Source organism: Drosophila nasuta, chromosome 4 (genome assembly GCF_023558535.2).
Source record: "Drosophila nasuta strain 15112-1781.00 chromosome 4, ASM2355853v1, whole genome shotgun sequence".
Lineage (NCBI taxonomy): Eukaryota > Metazoa > Arthropoda > Insecta > Diptera > Drosophilidae > Drosophila > Drosophila nasuta.
This window is the reverse complement of record NC_083458.1, coordinates 695,908-706,512: the sequence shown is the minus strand read 5'-3', so window position 1 is coordinate 706,512 and position 10,605 is coordinate 695,908. Positions and strand designations below refer to the sequence as shown.

At 32.1% G+C, this 10,605-nt stretch overlaps 1 long non-coding RNA gene across 2 annotated transcripts; it reads left to right on the top strand.

Annotated features, from left to right (window-relative positions):
- The first annotated feature begins 611 nt into the window (after positions 1-611).
- Positions 612-9,094, top strand: LOC132794845 (uncharacterized). Of its 2 annotated transcripts, none has more exons than XR_009633339.1 (3): positions 612-1,527; positions 1,604-1,908; positions 5,895-9,094. It is a non-coding gene; the product is annotated as an uncharacterized LOC132794845 (long non-coding RNA). The 2 variants fall into 2 exon arrangements; XR_009633338.1 differs by lacking the exons at positions 612-1,527; positions 1,604-1,908 and adding an exon at positions 5,735-5,844 and having other exon boundaries at positions 5,895-6,049; positions 6,112-9,092.
- Positions 9,095-10,605: the final 1,511 nt, after the last annotated feature.

Genomic DNA, 10,605 nt, shown 5'->3' with positions numbered 1-10,605 from the left:
ATAACTTCCATGCTTATTATTCACAAGCAATTAAGTTTAGAATCATTGAGTTTTTGGAAAAAATGCCATTATTTAAGAAATATTACATTACAGTCGTTGAGGAACAGTCGTTGTCTCCTAACAGAAAATGACATGCTTAACAATACTTGAAAGACTCGATTCTGATATCCGATAGCCTTTTTGACCTACAAAATATTTATGATTAGGATATAAGGATCAGAAAAATATATAGAAATATATGTAAAATTACTTTCAAAGAAATTAAATTACTATACCATAGAGTATATAAACGGTTACACTGTCCCTAAAGCAACCTTTCTCATATGACCTTAGTCATATGTTGCAGCATTTGTAAGATGTTAACATAAAAATATGAATTTCTGTGGTGCTAACACAATTTTTGTTTTATGTTCTCAATTGATGGATACTTATTATAACAGTCGAGGACAGTTAATTCTGGGATAATTGAGTAGAAGGGTATTATAACTTTGGACCGGCAGGAAATGTATGTAACAGGTAGAAGGACCCTATAAACTATATATATTCTTGATCAGCGTCAACAGCACAGACGCATGTCCGTCTGTCCGTATGAAACATTGGATCTCAGAGACTATAGAGCTATAATTTTTTCGACATTTGTTATGTTTGCACGCAGATCAAGTTTGTTTCAAATTTTTTCCACACCCACTTCCGCCCCTGCTAACCAACAAAAATCGAATAACAAGCGTAATTTTAAAGCTAGAGCTGCGAATTTGTGACTCCTGAAAATTTGGTTGCGATCAGATAAAAATTGTGTGTTATTAAAGAAATACTTTTGTTCCTCGTTGTTTTGGCTGACAATCTGGTATACTGTGCCGTCTATGACATATTTTGAAAGTGGTAATAGTACCAAATATACAATTTGGTATACTTTTAGTATTTTCGGTATATTTTGAGAAAAATAGCGTAATATTTTGCTATTATTAAAAATGGGTAGCGGGTATCTCACAGTTGAGCACACTCGACTGTAACCTTCTTACTTGCTTTTATCTTACACGATGAGTGAGAGGAATACATAAACGTTTCTCTTCACATGTTCAGCACTATCTCTTTTGCTGCTTCATTCGATTCTATTGCTGCTCCCTCTGACCACTTTCTGTTGTTGACGTTTATGGTTAGGTGCAACTTAATGGCTAAATGCGCAGTGCTCGGACTCATATTCGAATTCGAACTCTGAGAATGGCCTTGGCTCTGGAATTCGAAACGAATGAATGGTTACTCTGGATTTGCTGGGGCATTGGGGGTGTTTGTATTTTGAACAAGCAAGTTGGTTGGCTGAGCGAATTCACAGACCTACACTCTTTCCACCCTTATCGCGCTAAAGTGTTTAACAATTTAAAAAGAAATGTAGAACGCTGTAACAGAGAGCGCACGACTACGCGTACCTTCTGTAGATATGCAGTAACCACCAGAACTTACTAGTTTCCGATCTAACTACTTTCGAAGACATGTGGCCAGGGAGCTTAGATAAATCAAGAAAATTAAAATGTATAATCGTATTGTCTTCAGCCTATTACATACATTCGTAGGCAACAATACCAACAGTTCTGTATATTTTTACTAGGCACAGAGAAAAATGGAAAAATTAGGAAATTTTTTAATCTGACAATTGTGAAGAATAAATATTTGGATATAAAAAGGAAATAATGTCACAATCAAGTGTTGTCAATCAATCCATAATTAAATAGACTGGGAAGTACCCCTCTCTAGATTACCATTATGGTATAAAATATAACACTACCAAAATCTGTTACAATGAGTGCAATTAAAATTTCGAAATAAGTTTTCACTGTAATAATAAGAAGACAAGAAGGAATCATAGTTTTGAAGTTTTTTTTTATATTTGAGCTGCAAAACCGTGGTGTTGTGGTAAATATGATATTGGCCGCTTTGCAGTTTGAAGTTAAAGTAGAATTTTAATTGCGCTTCAATATTTTAACTTATAGTTATTATGATTTGATTGATATTATGATTTATTTTTGCGGGAATGTATTTTTAAAATATGTAGTTAATATTCCTTATTGGTTAACTATGATCTTTTAAATTTATTATTTTATTTTTACTATTGATAACGTTTTTATATAAATTTAAATTTTCTCTTTTCAATTGGCTATTTTCCATTTTTTTAATTCATTATTTTGTTATATGTTTAAATATAAACTTTTTATTTTGGGGTTTCTATACTCTTCAAGGCTACAAAATGTAAGGTTACCAACTTCTATAAAGCAGTTGTTTTCCTACTCGCAGACGTGTTTTTTTTTTGGGAAATTTAACTACTTACATTGGCCTTTAAAAGCCGTTCAAGCTGTTGCCTTTTACTATAGGCGCGATTTTTCTTAACAAGAGCAGAAATTCATAAGGAAATTTAAAAATTGTATTAATAATAATTATAAATTTGTATACGGATGAGGTATGCAGTAGTAGATAGTATGCAGAGATGCAAATCACCGATTTCCACGGTGTCACGCACTTGATGAAATAAAAATATATTGCAATGCTGCATATATTTTTTTGCTTTTTAGTATTCGACGTTTTAATTAAACAGTATTTGTCGTCTACAAAAAATTTTAACTTTTTATAATTTTCAACGGTTTGATTTATTGTCACCACAAAAAGCACTTATTTTTATTCAAAATAAAATATTACACTTAATTATAAGTAAGAAAAGTTTCCTTAGGATTGACACTCGCAGCACACCGTAGTCAAGGTTCTGGCATGTAGATGCTCATGTATCTGCTACTGCTTCTCACATATGATCGTCGTGGTGGTCAAACATCAAATGATTCGAATCTAGCTTTAAATATTTATACTAACATACACATGTGAGATTATTGATTTATAATGTTATTCTGTTATACGTTGTGTGCTGTCCTACCCTATCTCTCTTTCTCGCTTATTCTCTCTTTAACACATTTTGTAAGGTTGATGATTGTCCGTATTATACACACACATGCTTGTATAAATATTCTGCATACAAACATATAAATAAGAACTATACTATTTAGGTATGTGTGCAGCATAGCCACCCTTTAGGCAACTACAAGACAACATTGTGCTGTGATTACATTTAAGTGCAAGTACAGGATTTGACAATACTGACGCGTCGACCGACCGGTTTGACCAGTTTAGAAATTAGACCATGTTCCTGATGTTACTCAATGAAGGTCGAATAGACGGCATGCAAATGACCTATGCAGGACACAGGACAGGGAACAGGGGAGAAATAGGACAATTCCAAAGCCAACCCCTTAGCTACAACTAGTTAGTTTCGACTGTCCTGTCCGCAGTAAGGCTTTAACAATATACAAACATATTTGAATGCTTTCTTATGCTTCTTGATCAACGGTCCTGGTCTCCCATTTTCTTCTCTTGCTGCTACCTCTACTGCTCTTTGCAAAGGGATGCGAGAGAAAACCAGTTTTCTAGGTGTGACCCCTTTTGCTGCGGGTTTGGGTATGTCCGGTTTGGTCGGGTCAACAACTACCATGTATGTATGCTGCTCTAGACCAGTGCAGCTGCTGTCAATATTGTGCACTTTAGACAGACACAGACCAAAAAGTCCGGTGGTAATAATCTCGTATCACATGCACGGTTTCTTTATAGGGTTCATTGTCATCGTGCTTACCTTCTTCATCTTAGGCCATAGCTTATTAGCATACATGCATAATAAATAGTATAGTCGAAGCGCGCGATTCTCTAGGATGCTCGGTCGATTATCACATGCAAATTTCTATCTTAATCTGCATTAAAAGTAAATGGATATCCTAAAACGGTCATTCTGTCCAAGAGAATGTATCTATAATTGTCTAAAAAATCTTGTATTGTAGATGTATTGTTCATGGGGTAGAGGGATATTATAACTTGTGAGCCGGCAGGAAATGTATGTAAGGAAAAGGAAAAGGAAAGGAGGCATCTCCGACTTTATAAAGTATATATATTCTTGATCAGCGTCAACAGCCGAGACGATTTAGCCATGTCCGTCCCTCCGGCTGTCCGTATGAACACCTAGATCTCAGAGACTATAAAATATATAGCTATAATTTATTCGGCAGCGTTTGTTATGTACTCTATAGTACATCTTGAATGTAGTACCAAATCAATATACCATTTGAAATATATTTTTTATAGTATTTTTTGTATATTATTTCGGTATATTTTGAGAATAATACCGCAATACTTTGCTTTTATTCAAAATGTGTAGCGGGTATCTCACAGTTGAGGACACTCGACTGTAGCTTTCTTTCTTGTGTAATTATTAAATAAGTCATGCTTAATATATTAAAACTTAAAATGGGATGATGTGCTTAGACGTTTTTTTTTATATGTATATATTTTTTGTTGAATTTTTTTTTGCATCTATGTTCTCAAAAAGAAGAATATCACCACTTTCGAAATTTACATTTCTAACTCGAAATTAATTGAATACTGCTTCTTTTACTATTTTTAATTAATACTCTACTATATCAATATCATTTCAAAGATGTAGTATATTGTTGTCCCTTAATGACAATAACACGTGCGCATCGTTTGTGCAAGGAAAAAAGAAGAGGCTTGTCTTGATATGATCCAATAGGAATTTTCAACAGAGGCTCAGTAAAACTTCCCAATATATAAAATTTTCCAAAATAAGAGTTGTCACTTGACATTCGATGAGTTTGTAGCTTTACTGTGTTGCCACACATTCGTAAGCTAAAATATCAAAATGAACGATTTCAAGGTAATTTGGGGGGCTGTGGCAACTTTTTCGAATTTTAGGTACCCTATTCTAAAAAACATATCTAGTATCACACTAGGTACTACATGATTGTAGTATTATATTTGTAAATTAAAAAAAAAAATTATTGCCTAGGTGACCATTTCTTTCTCCCAATGATAGTCCATTTTATGTAAAATATTTTGCATTTTGTTGGGGCTTTTGGTAATTAATAAATGAATATAAATTATATATTACACCTTGTTCCGGCAGGAAATGTATGTAACAGGTAGAAGGAGGCATCACCGACCCTATAAAGTATATATGTATAATCTTGATCAGCATCAATAGCCGAGAGAATCTAGACTAGATCTAGATCTAGACCTAGATCTCAGAGACTTTAAGAGATAGAGCTATAATTTTTTCGACAGCTTGTTTTTTCTTAGTTCACAATCTCGCCAACCAAACGCTGAACATATCCCAAATTCAGTTTTAAAACAATACGGGAAAACTAAAGTGTATACAACAATAGGTTTTAAATAATTGTTCATCTTAATTATTCTTAATCGTAACCTTAGGTATATAATTTTGTAAGGAAATATTAAAATCTTTCAATGAATCTAAAATAATGCATAATGAAAGCTATTTATTTATTTTATGTTGATTCACGCAGTTACATAATGCCGCGCTTGCAATAATTAGCAGTTTTCAAGACAATCACAACAAATATAAGTTATTCCATAATATCGAACTCCACAACTATCTATCACATTTTAGCATTTTTTCACACTTTGCGCAAAATGGTATAAGACCAAAATATGCCGGAAGTCTAAGTAACTTCTGAAGATATAGTTGTGATACAATTATTTCCCTAATATCTTAATGATAGCGTTACCTCTTGCTTTTTTGATTTAATCGTTGTTTTATAAAATGTATTTATATATGTATAAAAATTTTTTTTTTATAAATAAACTTTAACATAAACCTTCTAATCTATTCTATGAATTAGTAGGTTTGGTATGAAATATCAAAATAAGTAGAAGAATTTGAACGTTTTTGTAATATAAATCTGGCCATTTGATGAATATACAATCATACAATTATTAATAATGGTATTCAAATACTAGTAAGAGATGTATTAATGGCTCACTTCTTTCTTTAGGTCAGTAGCAGTCCCGGTATCATCATCAACAGTTCTCCCAGCTCCATTGGCAGAAATGCGTCGTGTCACTTAGTAATTTCTGAAAGTAAAGAATATAAAGCGTAGTTTTTTCCAACACAACTGTACCTCATTCACCATCACCGTTTGCGATTCTGGTATGCCCATCTCAGTCCACACTTTTTGTACAGTTAAACTCTCCTCCCACACCCCTTACTAGGAATATCACCATCGTCTTCTTTGACTCCTTCGCCATCGCCATATCTATCGCCATTGGCATTGCTATTGCCATCGCGAGCCATCGGTATTGCCCATTCTCCACTCTGGTCCCCAGCCTTGCACCCTTTCAGCAGCCGCTCGGGTGATTTAAAAATTTAATACCTCGCGGCTATTAATGGTGGAAAATGCTTGCGTAATAAAACAAAACGCAACAACGCGGACTGGGAGAAATGGGAATGATGGAATAGGAATGGGAGTGGGAGTGGGAATGGGAATGGAAGTGAAAATGGCCTGGTATGGCGTTGGATTGTTATATTGGTGGTGGTCGGTATGCGCAGGACGCCTGCCCACATCTTTTCAAAAACTGGAACAGGACAACACAGGACATGAAGGACAAGGCGACAAAGGAGAAGCGAGAAAAATCAAAAGAAATAAATATGGCGCGTGTTTTGCCAAAAGAAGAAATTTTAATTTAAAATATTGATGATGACGACAACAAAAGCAACATCGAAATCGCCAACTCTGTTGGGATTGCCTTTCTTAGAAGGGCAACCTCTGCTTCACTTAGAGTGTTGGCGTTTGAAGGAAACAAAAAAAGAAAAGAACATTTTTTTCTCGTGATGTATCTTAAGTTTTAATGTTGGCCCTATGGCACCTCTCATTCTCCGTGTCGTTTCGATTCCGAAATGGTATGGAGTCGACTCAGAAGAACATACGTACATAGTGTAAAAGCGTCTCGGACGTTGTCCTAACAACTAGATGATGGGACGATTTGCAAGTATTCGAAGCAAGTGTTCGAGTCTTGAATTGACTTTTATATTTACTCGTAAAGCTTAGTTTCAATTGTAACTTCTTATAAACTCTTTCCGATAAAGAAATACAAAGCTACGAATTCTATACATTTATGTTAACATAAATTCAAAATAAATTTGTATACTCTGAAATAGTCATAGAAAAATTGTCAGTAAATTTAGACAAAATAAATTCGAATATTTAAATAATTAACTAATATTTTCAAGAGAAAATTATTTGATGGACATTAAGTTCGAGTAAGAAGATCCTGTTAAACTTTAATATAAACAAGTAAAAAGGCTGCCATCGGCTACCGTTTTTTATAATAGCAAACAGGCGTGGTATTAGCAGAAAAATATACCGAATTAATAAATTAAAAAATTCTGAAATATATCAAAACAATTCAAAATATACGAGAGTGTTTAATAACTTCTAAGTTTTTTTATTTGATTGTAATCAATTCATAAAGACGTTAGTCAATATCGACTCTACTCTGCAAATTATACTTGCAATTCGTTTTTGTGAACAAATCATAAACAAATTGAATTTCGTTCACCAATAAAATGAGCTGTTAAAAAATTTTCAACTGTATCACTTATAACTTTGTACCTACACGAAATGTATAATATAACATTACAATATAGTATAATATATAAAATGTTATTATAATTAGCAAGTTAAAAAAGGTGCAGTTGAGTGGGGACGACTGTGAGATACCCTCTACCCATTTTCAATAAAATCAAACTCTAAAATATACCTAATTGATTTATTAAAAACACTATCTACGACTACTAAATATACCTAAGATTATATTTGGTATATCAATACATTCAAACATTAAAAAAATACTATATAGTACAAAATATACCACATTGTCTACCAAAGCAATTAAGACCCGATAACAGCAGGCGTCTTATTCTTATACAATTTTCCAATTATCTCTATCTTTTATAGTCTGTGGTATCTACGTATTTATACAAACAGACGGACATTGTTACATATACTCCTTATCTTTATGGTATTAAATTACGAATTAATAATAATTAAGGTAAAAAGCGAAATTCTTATTACTCTAACTTTGGAGTAGTGCAGAGAGTATCAAAACTATAAAATCAAAAGCGGCTTATACATTGGTCGAGGTGTGTATTCAAAGAATCGTAAGTTGCGTATAATTAAATATACAGTAAATACCATGCCATTAAAAATATTCAAAATTGTTACCGGAAGCATTAAAAGCCCCAAAAGTCTAGCTTTAAAGTTGTGGTAGAGATCCTAATAAAAATAAACCTTTGAAATAAAAGATTATTAAACCGCTTAGATAAGTATGTTAAATAAGCTTGCCTTTCATAATTTGAAGCTATTCTTTCTCCCACTTGGTTATTGCTAGAAAAGTTTATAACTTATTTAGAAAATTTTATATGAAAACAATTTAGCTTTAGGTTTGGGAAAAGAGTTGAATACATTTAATTTGCATTCAAGTTATAACAGTGGAAGAAAAATAGTAACTTATAGCCTAGGTCAAGAGAGTTCTTAAATTTTAAATAGAACTGGACGTTTTTCTTATTCGCTGAAAATAGTTGTAAGATCAACAGATCAATGAAATCGTTGAAATATCATAACTCTCAATAAACTAATAATATCCAAGGACGAAGCATATTTTATCGTCATTACTCATTATCTGATGGGAGGTGTATGCTTAATAGCAACAATGGCTGTCGGCAATTGCTCGCTTCAAATTGTCAGTGAGGGGAAAAAGAGAAAATTGCCTTAACCAGCAGCCAATGAAAACAATGAATATGAATTGTAGAAATTTCCTAAGAGTATTTCTGAATAACAAGAGAGAATTTACTTTATAAATCGAGAGAGACAAAAAATCCCATCAATTCAGTTTACAATCATTTTAAATAGAGGGCGCTTTGTTTGCAGAACATTTATAATTGATGGCGCCATCTAGCAATAAACATTGGAAACTACCTAACATTTTTGGTTTGCTTTAATTTTAGGCCGTTTTATTTACTTTCAAGCGTCCACTGTCTTTAGTTTAGAGTTTTATCCTTTATCCAATTAGTTGTCTGCTACCATTTCACATGACAGTTATAATACATACATATCTATTCATCAATAGTTATACAAAGTCACTAAAATTTGAGCTAGAAAGCATTTTAATATTTTTATATTGTTCTTATTTCCTTAACTTAACTCTGACCTATTGTTAAAGTTACTATGAATGTACATACATTGAATGTGTATGCATATATTCATGTGTTAATCTTTTAAATATATTTTTTAAATCAACTATTAAGTACTTTATTCTTATACCCCAACTCATGGATATTATAACATTATGCCAACAGGAATTATTGTGGATTTTATTAAAAACGGGTAGGAGGAATCTTACAGCAAAGCACACTAGCTGTACTTTTCTTAATTGTTATATTTAATTAATTTAATTGTTTTATTTTATTCCGGCAGGAAATGCATGTATGCATAATAATTGTCGACGTTATTAAAGAAATACTTTTATATGGGCAAAAACGCCTACTTACTAGGGGTCTTAGTTGCTTTGGCTGACAATCAGGTATATTTTGCACTCTGTAGTATATCGTGAATGTAGTACCATATCAATATACTAAAAATACCATTTGGCATATTTTAAAGTACTTCTTTGTATATTATTTTGATATATTTTAAAATTAATTCCCCAATATTTTGCTTTTATTTGAAATGAGTAGCGGGTATTGCACATACCAGCACACTCGACTGTAACTTTCTTACTTGTTTTATAAATTGTTTTTATATACTCATATACTCATACATACTTTTATACACTCAATATATATAGTGAGTCATTTAATCTGTATCATTTTTATATTAAATTAAAATTAAATTGATAACGCAGACAGATTCAATGGGTAAAGTCTAGAAGCGTATAAGGATGTGACAGGTGCATGTGGACGTATAAATTTTTTTTAAATTATAACCGGTTTGTTTGGATATTGAAATATCACGTGATACGATTTGCATACACTTTTATGCATTTATCATGTATGTTTAATACACATTTATTAATGCGATTAGATTCTTTATTATTATAATTTTTGCTCTGCAACAAGGAGATATTTTTCGAAGTTACCCCTCTTTGTTAATTAGATAAGTTCAACTTGAATGATTTTTTTTTAATAATTTGATAAGAAAACACTCTCAGTTTTTTTTTTTAGAAATCTGTAATTGTTAGATAATTACGTAATTTATTTAATTTTAATTTAATTCGCACTAGGCTTAACTTGGTCTTGAAGTTCTTCGAATTCAATATGTATTATGGAGATATAATTTATTACTGCAGGAACTAGTCCTTCAATCTAAGATTATGTATTTTTAAAATTATTATTAAATGGGTTAAAAACAATTACCAAATGTAGCGTTATTATTTAAATGTACCCAATTAATACAAATGTAATTAATAAAATAGACCGAAAGCTGTAATTGGTATATTAATATACAACGATCTTTTTTTCGATATGCAACAAATTTGAAAATTATTTTGACAATTGATTTTTTCATCACCTGTATTTGTATTTGTGAGTTCATTTGAATTTTTGGGAGCTTTTCTTCTTAATTCATTTTGACGTTGTCCTAAAAGTTTTTTGAAGTCTTTTCTTCCTGTCAAAATCTTCAAATTTGCTCAATTCGGTCTATGTGATAC